The sequence below is a fragment of the Colobus angolensis genome, unplaced genomic scaffold (genome assembly GCF_000951035.1).
Source record: "Colobus angolensis palliatus isolate OR3802 unplaced genomic scaffold, Cang.pa_1.0 Scaffold343, whole genome shotgun sequence".
NCBI lineage: Eukaryota > Metazoa > Chordata > Mammalia > Primates > Cercopithecidae > Colobus > Colobus angolensis.
Genome location: NW_012116744.1, coordinates 1,214,854 through 1,233,828, shown reverse-complemented (window position 1 = coordinate 1,233,828; position 18,975 = coordinate 1,214,854). Strand labels below are relative to the sequence as shown.

Sequence of the window (18,975 nt, the reverse complement as noted above, 5' to 3'; positions counted from 1 at the left end):
GGCCTCCCAGAGTGCTGGGATTACAGGCGTGAGCCACTGTGCCCGGCCGCATTTATTCTTAAGACATATGTATGTTTAGAGAAAGTTAGTAAAAGCAATTATCTCTGGCATCTGTGGAAAATGAGATTATATGTGTCTGTGTGTGTGTGTGGTGGATTTTCACTTTCTATAGTTGTATATATTTGCATATTTTATAACAAGCACATATTTTATTTTACAATCAGTAAAATAATGATGGTTTATCAATTTTATAAAAATAACAGAACAAAACAGGGGTCTTTACTTCTTAGGGGAGAGGAAAAAAATCTCTTTCCTCTACCCATCTTAGGTTTTCCAGCTGGGGCCCTGTAAATTAGATTGACAAAGGCAGATTAACAAGACAAAAACAAACAGAAGTTTATTAATGCAGGCATTGCACATACCTGCGGGAGAACCCAGTGATGAGTAACTCCAAGGGGTGGTTACAATGTGGGGTTATAGAGCATCTTAACAAAAAGAAAATAAAGTTTTGGAAAATGACAAGACAAAGGAAAAGGATTTTGAGCTTCTAGTAAAATGTGCACAGGAAAATACATGGGAAAAACTATTGCAGGATAAGGACTAGTTAGTGAGGTTTACTATGTTGATTCCTCTGGTGCCATGTGGGCTAAGGGTCTAGCATTGTTTCCAGTGATTAATTTCTGTCCTTTGCAGTAGAGAGGAGAGGGAGGATATCTTAACAAACTTTTATCCTGCTTTTAGGCAAATAGAGGGAGGGCAGAGAGCTTTTTTGATCTTTTTCTTTTTCTTTTTTTTGAGGCAGAATCTTACTCTGTCACCCAGGCTGGTGTGTAGTGGTGTGATCTCAGCTCACTGCAACCTCTGCCGCTGGGGTTACGCGATTCTCATGCCTCAGCCTCCCCAGCATCTGGGACCACATGCGTGCACCACCACGTCCGGCTAAGTTTTGTATTTTTTTTTCTTTTCAGTAGAGACCAGGTTTCGCCATGTTGGCCAGGCTGGTCTTGAACTCCTGACCTCAAGTGATCCACCTGCCTCGGTCTCCCAAAGTCCTGGGATTACAGGTGTGAGTCGTCATGCCCAGCCAGAGAGCTTTTCTTTTATCTGCTTCTTCTCAGTTATCTTGAGCTCAAAATCATCTTTATGATGAAGTGGCGTATTTTGGGGTGACATATTCTGCTACCCTTCAGCTCCCATGATCTAGGACTGTGTCTCTCCGTGAAGGGAAACATTGAAGTTCACTGTTCGGATTATTTAGCTCAGAGTTACATATTTTTCCCATAAACTCCGCTATTTGGATGGTTGGGGCACAAGGAACTGTGCTCTTGGGTCAGTGTGCATAGTACCCTGGTACCCAAAAACCTGGGGTCTGGAGTTCGGATTCTGCATCTACCACTTACGACTGGCTGAGTAACCTTGACCAACATACTTACCTTTTTGTGCCTCTGTTTATCTGCTTCTGGGGTTATTGTGAGGAATAAATGAGATAATGAATGTAAAACATTTTGCATAGTACCTCTGCCACCAAGTGCTCATTTCATGTTAACGATGATTATCATTAGGAATCAAACGTAGGCTTAGAGGGGAGTCAGTCCTGAGCTTGATGGTCCTAGACCCCTCTCTGGACTGAATCCCCCCTTTGGAGCCCTGCCTGCTTTCATGGGTTGTTCAGATCTGATTTTCTCTATAAATTTGGTTGCTAAGAAAGAGTGCAATTTTCCATATTGACTAAGCATTTAAAAATATGTATGTAAAATCACGGAGTTAGGAACAAGTCCAAGCCCTGGGGGTTTGCTTTTCACCCTTTGTTCTTTAACAGTGATTTTTTTCTTTTTAAAATCAAATAAACAAGCCAGCCAACACTCTTCAGTCTCACCATGATCTCTCATAGTCTAGAATAAGGTCTGGTCCCCGAAGGGCCTGGAGCTGAGCCCAGTACCTGGAGGGTGTCAGGCTGTGGTGATGGAGGATGCTGACGCATCTGACACCAGCAGGTGCTGGGACAGGTGAGGCCCATGTGTGGATGAACATAAGGCATCAGGGGACCCGTTGAATGCTACATTTGTGGTGGAAAAGCACTGAACGGCCTCTGCAACGTGATTAGCTGATTAGTTCACTGGGAGCTTGTTTTGTTCCTATTATGGAGACTAATCATTGTTGTTTGAATGTGTTAGATGTTCCAGCTCCAATAAAGACATGAGTGACCATGAATAAATAAAATGTATTTGCATTTCTAAGTAGTGGGTTGGAATTTTATAATTTTCTATTTCCCCAGCAGCATCTCATTATCCTGAAGCATCTCCTGCCCTGTTTGCTAGATTCTAGACACAGGGTTTCATGCAAAAGAACAAATTTTCAGGCTGCAAAATGAAAAGACTGAATGTTGTCAACAAACCTGGACTTTCATGGCCTTGATCTGTAATGACTGTGGACAAATTGGTTGTATTCCAGGCATTGTGTTGAGTTTTCTTTTTCTTTTTTTCTTTTTTTTTGAGATGGAGTTTCACTCTTGTTACCCAGGCTGGAGTGCAGTGGTGTGATCTTGGCTCACTGCAGCCTTCGCCTGCTGGGTTCAAGTGATTCTCCTGCCTTAGCCTCCTGAGTAGCTGGGATTACAGGCATGCACCACCATGCCTGGCTAATTTTTGTATTTTTAGTAGAGACAGAATTTCACCCTGTTGGCCAGGCTGGTGTCAAACTCCTGACCTCAGGTGATCTACCCACCTCAGCCTCCCAAAGTGCTGGGATTACAGGCATGAGCCACCACACCTGACCTGTGTTGAATTTTAGACACATGACCTCATTTTCTCCTCCCCTCAGATCTGGCCAGTGATGGTGGCTCACCCAGCACTTTGGGAGGCCGAGGCGGGTAGATCACCTGAGGTCAGGAGTTTGAGACCAGCCTAACCAACATTGTGAAACCCCGTCTCTACTAAAAATACAAAAATTAGCCAGGTGTAGTGGCAGGTGCCTGTAATGCCAGCTACTCGGGAGGCCGAGGCAGAAGAATCCCTTAAACCTGGGAGGCAGAAGCTGTAGTGAGCCATGATTTGCACTCCAGTCTGGGTGACAGAGTGAGACCCTATCTCAAAAAAGAAAAAGAAAAAAAATCTGCAAGGCCATCATTATTTTGCACTAGTCCTTGGCCTGCTTGCTCAGTGATTATATCTTGGCTTAAAATTTATTTGCCTAATTGCTGTCCCCTCCAGAACATACAAGTTTGGCTTCCCTATTATGTGCTTAAAGAAAGTAGAAGCAAAAATCATCAACATCTGTCTCTTACATAGGAGAGTTGCTTTTGAACCAAAAGACTGCTTTTTGGACATGAGCAATATGTTAGCCCACACATGGCTCCTGACTGCATCTCTGCTTGCTCCTGCCCTGAGTTGTTTTTTTCACCTAACACTGGGTTATAGATCAATAGGTTTGTATGCCTGCTGTGCAGTAATAGACCCATTATGCTGAGACAACAGGGTTTGCAGCAGAGAAAGAGTTTAATGATCATAGGGCACTGAACGAGGAGAGCGGGGGAGACCCTAAAATCCATCTCCCTGAGAATTTCTGTGCTGGGTTTTTCCTAAGGAGATCACAGAGGTGAGGGATTGGAGTACTGGGGTCATTGATTGGCTGAGGTAAGGTAGATGAAATCATCAGAATGTGGAAATAGCATTCTTTGGTGAGTCAGCTTTTTGTGGGGTCCTTCAGACAGACCCCTGAGTCAGTTTCACCAGCATGCAGGACCTGAAGGGATCTCTCGAAAGGAAAACTTAACATTTCATAACGTTCAAGTTGTTACCTATAGAGCAGTTAAGGTGATCAATAATCCTGTGACAGGGTCTATGGGATTCTAGGACAATAGGCACCAAACGACCCTGAGGAAGCAGCTCAGAGAGGAGTTGACTTGGTGATGAACGCTGAGTGTGCAGCAAACTGGGTTTGTTTTCCTTGCTCTTCATGCTGTCTTCCCTGAATTTTTTTTTTTTTTTTTTTTTTTAGATGGAGTTTCACTCTTGTTGCCCAGGCTGGAGTGCAATGGCATGATCTCAGCTCACTGCAACCTCTGCCTCCTGGGTTCAAGCAGTTCTTCTGCCTCAGCCTCCTGAGTAGCTGGGATTACAGGTGCCCACCACCATGCCCAGCCAGTTTTTTGTATTTTTAGTAGGGATGGGGTTTCACCATGTTGGCCAGGCTGTTCTCGAACTCCCAACTTCAGATGATCCACCCACCTTGGCCTCCCAAAGTGCTGAGATTACAGACATGAACCACTGCGCCCAGCTGCCTGATTAATTTTATAAAGTTTATAAGGACACCAGTTCAGTGTCCAACAATTCAATTCAATTTTGACACTATCTACCTGGAGTTAGCATCAGATTCCACAAGTTATGGGCTCAGTACCACAAGGCTGTCCCCACCTCGGAAGCCAATCACAAATCCTATACTCCTGAAAGTTCCCATGACCCCCTTCTCAGGTTTGATGGTTCAGCAGCTCAGGAGAGCCCTTTATTTACAATTACTGATTTGTTATAAAGGATACCACTCAGCAACAACCAGATGGAAGAGATGAATGGGGCAAGATATAGGGGATTGGGTGTGGAGCCTCTGTGCTCTCAGGTGGCACCGCCCTCCAACACCTGGATGTGTCCACCACTCCCAAAGCTCTCTGAACCCCGTTGTTTAGGGTTTTCTTATGGAGATTCCATTACACAGGCAAGATTGATTAAATTGTTGGTCACTGGTGATAAAACTGTATCTCTAGCCCCCATCCCCTCTCTGGAGTTCAGGAAGTAGGGCTGAAAGTGCCACAACTCTAATCATGCTTAGGTCTTTCTGGAGACAAGCCCTCAATTCAAAGCTATCTAAGAGCCCCCACCACCAGTCACCTCACTAGCATACAAAAGACACTTGCTACTGTGGTCCTGGCTACTGGGGAGGCTGAGATGGGAGGATGCCTTGAGCCCAGAAGTTTGAGGCCAGCCTGGGCAATATAGGGAGACCCCATCTCAAAACAAAAAAAAGACACTTATCACTCCAAAGATTCCAAGGGTTTTAGGAGCTGTGTGCCAAGAACCAGGGACAAAGGCCAAATCTTTATCCTTTATTTTATCGCAGTTAAGTTCCCCCAGTCAGTCAGGAAAGGCAGCAGAGGCTCTGAGGATGAGGTGCCATGGGCAGCTTAGGTCCTTGATCCCAGCTGCTTTGTCTTCTGTTAACTTTTTCTTTTTAACGAATAACGACTCATTATGTTGCCCAGGTAGGTCTCAAACTCCTGGCCTTAGGTAATCCTCCTGCCTCAACCTCGAAAGTGTTGGGATTACAGATGTGAGCCACTGCGCCTACCTGAATTTTTTTATTTGTATCAGGCTTTTAGTGTCTCAGAAATGTCCCCTGCTTATTGGTCAGCACAAATGTGAGAGGTTATTTCTCCAATTGCAGCAAGCACAAACTGGGGGTAGGGGGATTCCCTTTTGGTGGGAATCAGGCAGCGGGAAGATTCTAGGACTAGAGCTTGGCTTCTGTAACTTGGGTTGGGACCAGAAGCAGGCACAGGGAGTAGGTGATTGAAATACAAGATACAAATGGGCTAGGGGAACAGGTACTTCTGTCCTTTAGTTAAAGTATTTCCCCAATATTCCTTATTTTATTATTTATTTTTATTGATTATTATTTTTGAGATGGAGTCTCTCTCTGTCGCCCAGGCTGGAGTGCAGTGACATGATCTCAGCTCACTGCAACCTCCGCCTCCCAGTTTCAAGCGATTCTCCTGTGTCAGCCTTCTGAGTAGCTGGGATTACAGGCACCCACCACCACACCTGGCTGATTTTTGTATTTTCAGTAGAGATGGGGTTTCATCATATTGGTCAGGCTGGTCTCGAACTCCTGACCTCAGGTGATCCACCCACCTTGGCCTCCCAAAGTGTTGGGATTACAGGTGTGAGCCACTGTGCCCAACCCTTCCCCAATATTTCTTAAGGGATTTTTTGGTTTTCTTTTGAGGTAAGGCCTCGCTCTGTCACCCAGGCTGAAGCAGTGGTGTGATCATAGCCCACTGCAGCCTCTGCCTCCTCAGCTCAAACTATCCTCCCACCTAAGCCTCCCAGGTAGCTGGGACTACAGTCACACGCTGCTAATTTTTGTATTTTTGATAGAGATGGGGTCTCACCATGTTGCCAACGCTGGTCTTGAACTCCTGGGCTCAAGCAATCCTTCCATCTTGGCCTCCCAAAGTGCTGGGATTACAGGCATGAATCTTTCCCCAGTATTTCTTTAGTCTAAGAGCAAGACCTACTTTTCTCATAATAAAGGCAAGTGGATGTGTCATCTTGGGTATTTATGCTGACGGATAGTAAGTTGGTGTATACACGAGGAGTTTAGTTCTATTACAGACATCTCTTGCTTAACACATGGATCAAGCACTACTTTCCAATCAAAACTATCTGAACAGGCAGAAACTGAAGAAATTCTGAGTGTCTAATGAACCAGTGTGAGCAGACTGATTGGCTGGCAGGGCAAAATTAATCAGTTTGGAACTTTGCTTATTGGGCAAAATCTTAGCAGAAAACTCTCCCACTACTTCAGTTCAATCACTAGATAGCATTTTCTCTAGTAAATTATACTGCACATTCACATGGGCTTATAACCATCCTATAGAACATACTGTGTTAACATTCCCTTTTTAGAACTTGATAATTTTTAAAGACTCAGCTTCTTCAATAAAAGGCTGAGATTAGATTATGGGTTTTCCTTTTTCTTCTTCTTCTTTTCTTCTCCTTCTCCTTCTTCTTCTTCTTCTTTTTTTTTTTTTTTTACAGGTGTGCACCATCACACCTGGCTAGTTTTTTATTTTTTGTAGAGACAGGGTCTCACTATGTTGCCCAGGGTGGTCCTGAACTCCTGGGCTCAAGCTGTCCTCCCACCTCAGCCTCCTGAGTAGTTGAGGCTATAGGTGCATACCACCACACTAGCTAAATAATTTTTTCTTTTTTTTTTTTTTTGTGGATACTGGGTCTCACTCTGCCGCCCAGGCTGGAGCACAGTAGCAAAACCACAGCTCACTGTAGCCTTCATCTCTCAGGCTTAAGCGATCCTCCTACCTCAGCCTCCTAAGTAGCTGGGACTACAGGCATGCACCACCACCCCCAGCTAAATTATATTTTATTCATTCATTCATTTATTTATTTATTTAGTAGAGATGGGGTCTCGCTCTGTTGCCAGGGCTGGTTCCAAATTCCTGGGCTCAACTGATCTTCCCTTCCTGGCCTCCTAAAGTGCTAGGATGGCAGCTGTGAGTCACTGTGCCCAGCTGGATTTTCCTTCTCAGCTCCTCATTTCATGGTCACCCTTTTAGGTGGGAGTTTTCCCCACATGCTGGCCTCCTTCTCTGTTCCTACAGAAATTCCACATCTTCAAGAACATCCTTGTTTCCTCACCACAAGTAGTTTCAGGCTTTTGTTGCTTGTCTTACTTGTGAGAATCCCACCCCACCTCATCAGGGAAGCTCTAAATTTTGCACATGGGGTTGTGTGTTATGTTATGTTTACCACCTTTGTAGGATGACCCCAGAGAGACCACTCTGTTTTATATCATTGAGAGGCAGAGTTTCATAAAGCCCTTTCCCATCATCCTTCAAGTAAGAGCTTTTCAAGTTTTGCTTCTATTCCTTCTGAGTTACCAGCTTTCCTCTTCTCTTTCAGATACAGCGTACTGTGGTATATGTCACATCAAACTAAGGTGTATGTTCAGGTACAAGGCTCTGCAATGATTCTGTAACATCAACTATTAAACACCAGTGGCCTAACTTTTTGGGCCCTTGAATTAATTTCCCTACTTAATATATTTAAAATGGCTTCCAAACTCATGCAATGGTGTGACCTAGACCATGACATTTTCTGCCTGAGCTCTATACTTTTCCATGATAAAACTACCTTGTTTAAGCGTCCCATAAAGGAACACTTCAAATACATGTGCATATCACTACAAATATTGTGAAATAAAGCCCATCTTACAGAAGTGAAAACAAACAAATAAGAAAACTTCCTTGACCTCATATTCCTTTCTACCTCTCATTTCTTTGTTTTCCTTTACATCTCAAAAGAGATGTCTATACTATGCTCATCAAGTCCTCCCATTCTCTCTTAAATATTCTCCAGCACAGCGTTTGCCTCTACCTGTCCACCAGAACCGCTCCAAGGTTACCAGTGACCCTCCTGTGACCACACTGAATGACTACTCTCAGCTCTTGTCTCACTTTGCCTTCAGGAGCATTTGACAGTTGACGCCCCTCTTTCTTGCAAAGCTTTTCTTCACTCGGCTTCCAGAGCCCTGTACTCTTGAGGTTTTCCTCCTGTCTCTCTCGCTGCCTCTTCTCAGTCTCCTTTGCTTATTCCTCCTCAAAGCCCCAAGTCTTAAACTTTGGGGTGCCCCAGGTCTCAGTCTTTGGGATGTTTCTCTTCTCTGTCTCTACTCCCTTGGTGATCTCAATTAATTTGCTTAAAAAAAAAAAAAAAAGGTCTTGCTTTATTGCTCATGCTGGAGTGTAGCGTCATAATCATAGCTCATTGCAGCCTCAAACTCCTGGGCTCGGGCAGGCACAGTGGCTCACGCCTGTAATCACAGCGCTTTGGGAGGCCAAGGCGGGCAGATCACCTGAGGTCAGGAGTTCGAGACCAGTTTGGCTAACATGGTGAAAGCCTGTCTCTACTAAAAATACAAAACTTAGACGGGTGTGGTGGTACATGCCTGTAATCCCAGCTACTTGGGAGGCTGAGGCAGGAGTATCACTTGAACCTGGGAGGTGGACGTTTCAGTGAACCGAGATCGCGCCACTGCACTTCAGCCCGGGAGAAAGAGGGAGAGTTTGTCTAAACAAAAACAAAAACAAAAACACTCGCACACAAAACAAAACAAAAAACCTCCTGTGCTCAAGCAATTCTCTTGCTTCAGCCTCCCAGGTAGCTGGACTACAAATGCACACCACTGTGCCTGGCTGATTTTTCTTAACATTTTTCTTTGTAGAGGTGGGGTCTTGCTATGTTGCCCAGGCTGATCTCAAATTCCTAGCCTCAAGCAATCCTCCCACCTTGGCCTCCCAAATGCTGGGATTACAGGTGTGATCCCTGAGCCGGTTCTCAATTAATTTCAGGACTTTAAATATCAACAACATGCCAATTACCCTTAGATTTATACCTCCAACTCAGACCTGTCCCTTGATCTCCAGACATATCTGAACTCCTGATCGGTAATCCTAAATTGGATATTCAGCTGATACCTCAGCATTAACAAGCACCCAAAGGAGACTCTTGATCTTCTTCACCAAACCTGTTTCTCATTCAGCCTTCCTCTGAATAATGACAGTCAGCATTTACACAGTGCTTACTCCACGCTTTGCACTGTTCTAAGTGCTTTACGATAGTAACACATTCAAAACTCATGACAGCTTTCTGAGGTGGCTGTTATTACTATCTCCATGTCGTAGGTTAGGAAATTGAGGCATCAAAAGGTTAAATGACAAGAAATTAAGGATACAGGCATCATGTGGCAAAACCCCTTTAGAATATAAGCTCCATGAGAGTGGGAATGCTATGGTGACTTTTTTTTCAGACGGTCTCTCTCTGTTGTTCAGGCTGGGTGCAGTGGCACCATCTCAGCTCACTGCAGCCTCAACCTCCCCGGCTCAAGGCATCTTCCCACCTCAGCTTCCCAAGTAGCTGGAACTACAGGTGTGCACCACCATGCCCGGGTAATTTTTGTATTTTTTTGTAGAGATGGGGTTTTGCTATGTTGCCCAGGTTGGTCTCAAAGTCCTGGGCTCAACTGATCCACCTACCTTGACTTCCCAAAGTGCTGGGATTACAGGCGTGAGCCACTGCGCCTGGCCACTGTGTGTCTTATTTGTTGCTGTAACCCCAGGTTCTAGTGGCTGGCACACAGTAGGTAATTAGTAAGTGGTTACTGATCAATAAATGAATGGATGATTGTATACATTTAAAGTTACATATGAATTATTACAATCATAAGGCATCCAGTAAGCTGGAACACTTTGGCCCAGGGTGAATCACATGGCTTTCCAGGGCAGGCCATGGGTATACAGCCAGCAGTAAATGAAGAGGCTGGCTTCTCTTGATAGTGACCCACGATCACTGGGGATCTGGATACACTGTTCCTTCCCACCCCTCTCCCTGTTTTGGGCCCTTAGGGATGGCTCAGGTTGCCCAGGCAGTTACTATCACATCTGTAGTGCTGCTGTGCCCGCCCCACTTTTTCAGCAGCACAATAATAGCTGGTGTTTTTTTTTCTTTTTCTTTTTTTAGTCACTGACAGTATGCCTGAAACTCTGCTAAGTGCTCCATATGGCTTAACTGAATTATCTTATTAACCCTAAGTGATAGACCCCCGCCCCGCCACCCTTTTTTTTGAAACAGAGTCTCACTCTGTCCTCCAGGCTGGAGTGCAGTGGCATAATCTCAGCTCACTGCAACCTCCACCTCCTGGGTTCAAGGGATTCTCATGCCTCAGCCTCCCGAGTAGCTAGGATTACAGGCATAGGCCACCATGCTTGGCTAATTTTTGTATTTTAGTAGAGACAGGACTCTACTTTTGTATTTTTAGTAGAGACAAGGTTTCACCCTGTTGGCCAGGCTGGTCTCAAACTCCTGACTTCAAGTGATCCATCTGCCTTGGCCTTCCAAAGTGCTGGGATTACAGGTGTGAGCCATCATGCCTGGCAGTGATAGGCCCTTTTATTAACACCATTTTCCAGTTGAGGAAACTGAGGCTGAGATGTGTTAAGTAACTTGTCCAAGATCACACAGCTAAGTAGCAGATTGTAAAGGACTTAGTCCATCCCGAGGCTGTCACTGACTGGTGAAGCCAAACTATTTCTCGTGATCTGAGTGGACAGAACGGGAGGAAAGTGTGCTGGGGAGGTCTGTTCCCACATTCGCATCTCAACATCAGGAACCCAGTGATAATTCTAGCCCCAGTGATGGAAGATGTTGCTGCTCTACAACTCCAGTCTCCAGGTTCCATTTGATTTTCTGTACTGACAAAATTGGCATTTCGTTTTGAGTAGGCGCTGGGGATTACCCCTTTCTTTTTCAGAGTTCTTGAACTTCTTGGACTTCCAGGGTTGGGTAATCACTTTGGGTTGGTAGTCTAGAGGACACTGGAAACTTAGTGGGATTTGCATCCAGTCAGGCATGTGTGCCTTGGGTAACACCACTACCAGGTAGCTCAAATGACCTCTCTAGCTCATTCCATCCCTCCTTCCTAAAAATGTGCCCACTGCACTGCAAGGTTAGCCACTGCCAGGAATGCTCACTGGGCAATTATCATCTTTACCATTTTTACACATTTCAACCTCGTTTGCAACCGGCCACTAAGCAGCCATTGTGGTTTAAACAACGATCCCCTTTGGACACAGACATAGGAATCAAAGCCTTTCACACCAAATGCTGGGAAAGTCTGTGATTTTGTTAACTAAGAATGCACTGTTTTCTGTTCTCCATGTCTATGATTTTCACATTCCTGAGCACTGGCCAAGGGGGTTGTCCAAAATCATGTCAAACAGCATGACCATTGTTTACCTTTTTCTCCTTGGCAGTTTCAGCACTGACTTGCTCTTTTTGTTTTGCTTTGTTTAGAACAAGTAACAGGCAGTAAAGGAGCAAAATAGCAGGTCCCAATAGGGGTGACAAAATAATATCTTTTTCAGAGTTGAAAACAAATGTTCAAACAGAACTTTTACATGAATAGTCATAGCAGCACTATTCACAGTGGCCAAAAGGTGAAAACAACTCAAATGTCCATTAACACATAAGCAGATAAATTGTGGTATATACACACAATGGGATATTATCCTGTCATAAAAAGAAATGATGTACTGATACAGGCTACAAAATTTGTGAACCTTGAAAACATTATGCTAAGTGAAAAAAAAATGGGCCAGACACAAACGGCCAATATAGTATGATTCTATGTAAAATATCCACACTAGGCAAATCCATAGAGACAGAAAGCAGACAAATGGTTGCCAGAGCTTAGGGAAGGTGGAATGGGGATTGCTTAATGTGTACGGGGTTTCCTTCTGAGGTAGTGAAAATGTTCTAGAACTAGATGGTAGTAATGGTTACACAATATTATAAATGTACTGTCACTGATGGTAAATTTTGTTATGTGTATTTTCTGTGTGTGTCAGACTGGTAATGTGTTGATGTTGTAAAAAGGCTTGAGGGAGTCACATCTCACACATGCACGTGAAAACCCAACGATCATGCTTATAAACTCCAAAAAGATCATGTTATGTGGATCTTATCACACTTAAAAAACTTTCTTAGTAAAAAAGAGAAAAAAATGTTTTCAGAGATCTTTGGGCATTAACTCAAATTAATAGTTACCCGAAACTCCCAAAAGAGAAAATTAACCAATTAAGACATTGGTTACATAGGAGTATATATTTGTCAGAACTCCTTGAATTGTACTTAAGATCTGTCTTTCACTCTATGTACATTTTACCTCACTAAAAATTTGGCCAATCAAAAGTAACAGAAAATGCAACTATACTATGTGCAAAAATAATCTATGAAGAGGTGATATTATGTTACCTACAAGATTGAATTATACAGCTTCTGGAAATCCAGGTAGTCATAGACAATGCTTTGTGGAGCTCTGGGAAGCCTATCGTAAAGTTATTTAAATTACCACTGAATTCTAGAAGGAATTGCAACGTGGAGTTGCAATTGGGGTAGACGTTCAGTGTCCCACAGGTCACGGCATGTTCCTGTTGCAGCTGCACCCAGATATTCACAGTGGTGGAGACCTTGCTTCCCAGTAACACTAAGTCTGAATGTAATTTCACTTAATGTTCTTTGGCTATAGAGCAGTCAATAATGAGAAGTATCCACTGCAAATAAAATTATTTACAGTTGTCACATGGGGCTAGCTCATCCATCACTATATCCCTACTTCACCAGTGCATAATATATAAAATCACATTGTATCTGACAAATGAATCAACAAAATATTTTTCTCCTATTTACATTAGAAGCATCCAGTAAAACCATTCCAAAACAAAAATTTAACATTTAACCAACATTTAACAACTTCACCAAGTATGTCTTTATTTACTGAAATCTTGATACATAGAATTACAGTATCATAACTCTATTCTGTAAGCCCAGTTTCACATGAATTAGATTCCACAGTTCTTAAAAATCTCATTGAAATTAGAGGGTGACTGTGAAATCTTTTAGTTTCAAAGAAACTTCGTCTAGTTTTAGTCTTTGTTTGTTCCTTGCTGATACCAGATAGAAATAGGGTTATATGAATACCTTTTAAAATAGCGTAAGTCGGCCAGGCACGGTGGCTCACACTTGTAATCCTAGCACTTTGGAAGGCCACGGCAGGTGGATCACCTGAGGTCAGAAGTTTGAGACCAGACTGGTCAACATGGTGAAACCCGTCTCTACTAAAAATACAAAAAGTTGCCAGGCATGATGGCGCACGCCTGTAATCCCAGCTACTCAGGAGGCTGAGGCAGAAGAATTGCTTGAATCTGAGAGGTGGAGGTTGCAGTAAGCCGAGATCATGCCACTGTACTCCAGCCTGGGTGACAGAGCAAGACTCTGCCTCAATAAATAAATAAATAGCATAACATAAAAATAAAATGGCCTAAGTCTAACAGTCCCCCAAAAAAAGAAAAAAAATAGGGGCTGGGAGGGCTGGCTCACGTGTAATCCCAGCACTTTGGAAGGTTGAGGGGGCAAAGGTCACTTGAGCCTGGGAGTTTGATACCAGCCTGGCCAAGACCCCATTTCTACAAAAAGTACAAAAATTAGCCAGGTGTGGTGGTGTGTGCCTGTGGTCCCAGCTACTTGGGAGGCTGATGTGAAGGAATCACTTGAGCCTAGGAGGTCCAAGCTGCAGTGAGCTGTGACCATGCCACTGCACTCCAGCCTGGGTGACAGAGCGAGACCTTGTCTCAAAAAATAAATAAATAAAAATACATAAAATAAATAAAATTACAAACTCTAGGTAAAACAAAAGCTGATAATGAAACTTAAAAACATTTCTGAGCTCTGCAGTGAACAATGTTTATATTGTCATAATATAAATTCTGTTTATTAAATTTCAACTTTAAGAATCTATAGTTGGGCCGGGTGCAGTGACTCACACCTGTAATCCCAGCACTTTGGGAGGCCGAGGCAGGCGGATCACCTGAAGACAGGATTTCAAGACCAGCCTGGCCAACATGGTGAAACCCCGTCTCCACTAAAAGTACAAAAATTAGCCAAGCATGGGGGCATGTGCTTGTAATCCCAGTTATTTGGGAGGCTGAGGCAGGAGAATCGCTTGAATTTGGAGGTTTAGTGAGCCAATATCATGCCACCACAGTCTAGCCTGGGTGACAGAGTGAGACCCTGTCTCAAAAAAAAAAAAAAAAAAAAAAAAAAAGGCTAGGCGCGGTGGCTCAAGCCTGTAATCTCAGCACTTTGGGAGGCCGAGATGGGTGGATCATGAGGTCAGGAGATCGAGACCATCCTGGCTAACACGGTGAAACCCCGTCTCTACTAAAAAAATACAAAAAACTAGCCGGGCGAGGTGGCAGGTGCCTGTAGTCCCAGCTACTCAGGAGGCTGAGGCAGGAGAATGGCGTAAACCCGGGAGGCAGAGCTTGCAGTGAGCCGAGATCGCGCCACGGCACTCCAGCCTGGGCCACAGAGCCAGACTCTGTCTCAAAAAAAAAAAAAAAAGGGAAAGAAAAAAATCTATAGTTAGATAACATAGATGTAATTTTGATTATAGGACAGAAAATAAATGCTATTGACTTTGTCAATCTAAAATTAAATTTCAAATTATAGAAGTTGAAAAGTAAAAGGGAGAAGAACTCAAAGTGTGTGACAGGCTAACATTCCCATCTCACGAAACAGGAACCAAGAGACACTACATAATTAATAGAATTAGAAGTAAAACTGTTAGCATATGACCAAAGTTACTGGAGCAGACACACTACATAACCAATATTTATTCCCCTTACTTCCTTGTAACAGGACCCTAGTTTTGTTCAGGACATCAATATGTAATGATGGTATGTAATGGATCATTCAGAAACCAGTGAATCTTAACCCTGGCCGCACATTGCAACTACCTAGAAGAGATTCTAATTTAATTGGTCTAGGGCAAGTTTTCTCAGACTTGACACTACTGACATTTTGAACAGAATAATTCTGTGTTGTTGGGGGCCGTTGTGTGTGTTGTAGGCTGTTTTACACCATCCTGGCCTCTAGCCACTTAGTGGTGGGAGCACCTCGCCCCAGTTACAAGAATCAAGACTGTATACAGACATTGCCAACTTGCCCTTGGTTGAGAACCACTGAACCTAGGATAAGACTATGTTCAGAGATGTACACTTAAAATATCCCTAGGAGATTCTAATATGTAACTAGGGTTGAGAACCATTGATATAAGCCAATTAGTCAATCCAGTTTCTTGTAGGTTTTTCCAGGTTCCCTTGCTTCTATGTATGGTCATATGACTTAGTTCTGGCCAGTGAGATTTAAGTGGAAGTTTGCTTTGCTAGAGGGTTTGTGAGAGGAGGTCTAAGAAAGCTTGTACTTTATTGATGAAAGGTGACAGACGTAGCTTCTGTTCCTTGCCTATTCTCCTCTTTTTCCTGTTTGTGTGAAGCTGTGAATGTTTGGAGCTGTGGCCATCATCTTGTAATCAAATGAAGACAAGCATGAATATAAAAACTAGCCTGTTAAGGATGGCAGAGAGGAAAGACAGGAAAGGCATAAAATAAAAATTTTATTTAAATTTTTATTTTATTTTAAACTGAGTCCCTGCTGGCAGTTTTTGGCAACTGAACCAACAATAAGCAGGACTTGTTAAGTGAGTACGAATTTCTTTGTGTTTAAGCTGCCGTAGGCAGTTTTTTGTCATCTGAGTGAAAATCAATCACAATTACTACAGTTACAAATGTAATAAAAGGAAGAAGTACAAACAGATACTCAACTGGTAGGATGGAAATGGGAAGGAGAGAGAATACTGTAAACAAGCTATATCTTCATTTCTCATAACAGGAAGTATAAAGGGATACATAAAAACAGTTGCATATATATATATCCAAAAGAATTGAAAACACACGTGCACACACACACTTATATATGAACGCTCACAGCAGCGTTATTCATAACAGCCCAAGGTGGAAACAGTCTAAATGTCCATCAACTGATGAATGGATAAACGAAATGTAGTCTATACATAAAATGTAGTCTATACACACATTACTTTATGACTAGCCATCAGAAAGCAATGGGGCACTGACACACCCGACGACATGGATGAACCCTGAAATCACTACACTAAGTGACAGAAGCCAATCATACAAGGTCACATACTGTGTGATTCCATTTATATGAAATGTCCAGAAAAGGTAAATCTACAGAAACATAAAGTAGATGGGCCTGGCGCGGTGGCTCACGCCTGTAATTTCAGCACTTTGGGATACCGAGGCAGGCAGAGCATCTGAGGTCAGGAGTTCAAGACCAGACTGGCCAACATGGTGAACCACCACCTCTACTCAAAATACAAAACATTAGCCGGGCGTGGTGGTGTATGCCTGTTATCCCAGCTACTCAGGAGGCTGAGGTAGGAGAATCGCTTTTGCTCGGCCAGTGTGCTCCCGAAGCTGGCTGCGGGCCGCGGCTCTGCCGGGATTAGGCTTCACGGTGGCGCGGCCACTGTCCCGGATACTCAGGCGGCTCCTGAGGTCCAACGCCCGGAGCTGCAGCTCAGGGGTTCCGGTGATCCCGCCCCGCCCCGGCGAGTCCGCCCAAGCTGCCTGAGAGGAGCTGTCCAGGCGGAGGCAGTTCCTGCGCGAGCACAAGGCCCCGTCTTCCGCCTTCCTCACAGACAGCTTCGGCTGGCAGCACAGCTACCTGCGGATCTCCCTCACGGAGAAGAGCAGCCTCATATGTCAGTACCACATGCCCGAGGAGGGGTCCCTCTGACCCCCAAGGTCAACCTGCTGACCACAGAGGAGATCCTGACCCTTGCCTGGCTCTTTGTGAAGGAAGGCGTGGAAAAAGTTCCGGCTCATGGGCGGAGAGCCGCTCATCTAGCTGGACGTGATGGACACTGTGGCCCAGCTCCAGCGGCTGGAAGGGCTGAGGACCATTGGTGTCACCACCAACAGAATCAACCTGGCCCGGCTGCTGCCCCAGCTTCACAAGGCTGGTCTCAGTGCCATCAACATCAGCCTGGACACATTGGGGCCTGCCAAGTTTGAGTTCATCGTCCGCAGGAAAGGCTTCCACAAGGTCATGGAGGGCATCCACAAGGCCACCGGCTATACAACCCTGTGAAGGTGAACTGCGTGGTGATGCGAGGCCTTAACGAGGATGAACTCCTGGACTTTGTGGCCTTGACCGAGGGCCTCCCCCTGGACGTGCACTTCATAGAGTACATGCCCTTTGATGGTAACAAGTGGAACTTCAAGAAGATGGTCAGCTATAAGAAGATGCTAGAAACTGTCCGGCAGCAATGGCCAGAGCTGGAGAAGCTGCCAGAGCAGGAATCCAGGACAGCCAAGGTCTTTAAAAATCCCTGGATTCCAAGGCCAGATCTGCTTCATCATGTCCATGTCTGAGCATTTCTGTGGGACCTGCAACCGCCTGTGAATCACAGCTGACGGGAACCTCAAGGTCTGCCTCTTTTGGAAACTCTGATGTATCTCTGCGGGATCACTGCAAACTGGGGCCTCCAAGCAGGAGCTGCTGAGAATCATCCGGGCTGCTGTGGGCAGGAAGAAGCGGCAGCATGCAGGCATGTTCAGTATTTCCCAGATGAATAACCGGCCCATGATCCTCATCGGTGGGTGACCCATGAAGTCATTTTTGATGTTCCATGAATCCCCAGCAGCTAATCCAAGCATTTCCTCCTGGGACCCCCTCCATGTTCAGGGTCTAAGATCCAGAATGAGTTTCTCTAGCCAGATGGCCACTTTATGGAAAGGATACAGGGTTCCCCAGATCCCTCTTCTAGCCCAGCAGCAGCTAGGGTCTGGCTCCTTTCAGAGACACCACACTTCCCATGCAGACTCAGAAGCCAACTCAAAGTGCCTTAGCCCAGGTTCCTGGGCTCCTGCTGCCCCCTCAGGACCCCAGTTAACCTCAGAACAACTAACTCATGTGGACTTGGAAGGACAGGAAGCTATGGTAGATGTGAGCAGGAAGAGCGGGTGGCTGTGGCCTCAGCCATGGTCCTCCTGGGGCCTGTAGCCTTCAAGCTTGTCCAGCAGAACCAGCTCAAGAAAGGAGATGCCCTGGTGGTGGCCCAGCTGGCTGGAGTCCAGGCAGCCAAGCTGACCAGCCAGCTGATCCCTCTGTGCCACCATGTGGTCCTGAGCCACGTTCCAGGTGCAGCTGGAGCTGGACAGCATGTGCCATGCCGTGGGGATCTGGGCATCTTGCCGGACTCAGGGCCCCCACCAGGGTGGAAATGGAGGCCCTGACCTCTGGTGCAGTGGCCGCCCTCACTCTGTATGACATGTGCAAGGCTATCAGCAGGGACATCATGTTGGAGGAGATCAAGCTCATTAGCAAGACTGGCGGTCAGCGGGGGGACTTCCATCGGGCTTAGTTCCTGCCCTTCTCACCCATAGCCCAGCCAGGTCTGGAGATGGGATACAATTTAAGCTGAGGGAAAGACATCAATTTCCTTTAATCACAGTCACTGTTTACCTTGAGCACTAAACCTGAAGTCAGCCTGCTCTACTACTAGGCCTGCTGCTAGATGATCTTTAATGACTGATGGGGCTTCCTTTCTATAGGGAGGATACCAGCAGGCCCTTAAACCTTCCAGGACACTAAGGTCATGGGAGCTGGACTGCAACAAGCAATGCTAAATAACTGAGAAATCATGTTCTTTCTGGACTATTTCAGACAACCAGTCTCAGACAGTCCAGCCCAGAAATTTTCC

General features: G+C 44.9%; 1 pseudogene; it reads left to right on the top strand.

Moving 5' to 3' along the window:
* The window catches only part of LOC105519299, a 44,726-nt pseudogene extending 26,090 nt beyond the window's left edge, over window positions 1–18,636 (top strand).
* The last annotated feature ends 339 nt before the right edge of the window (window positions 18,637–18,975 follow it).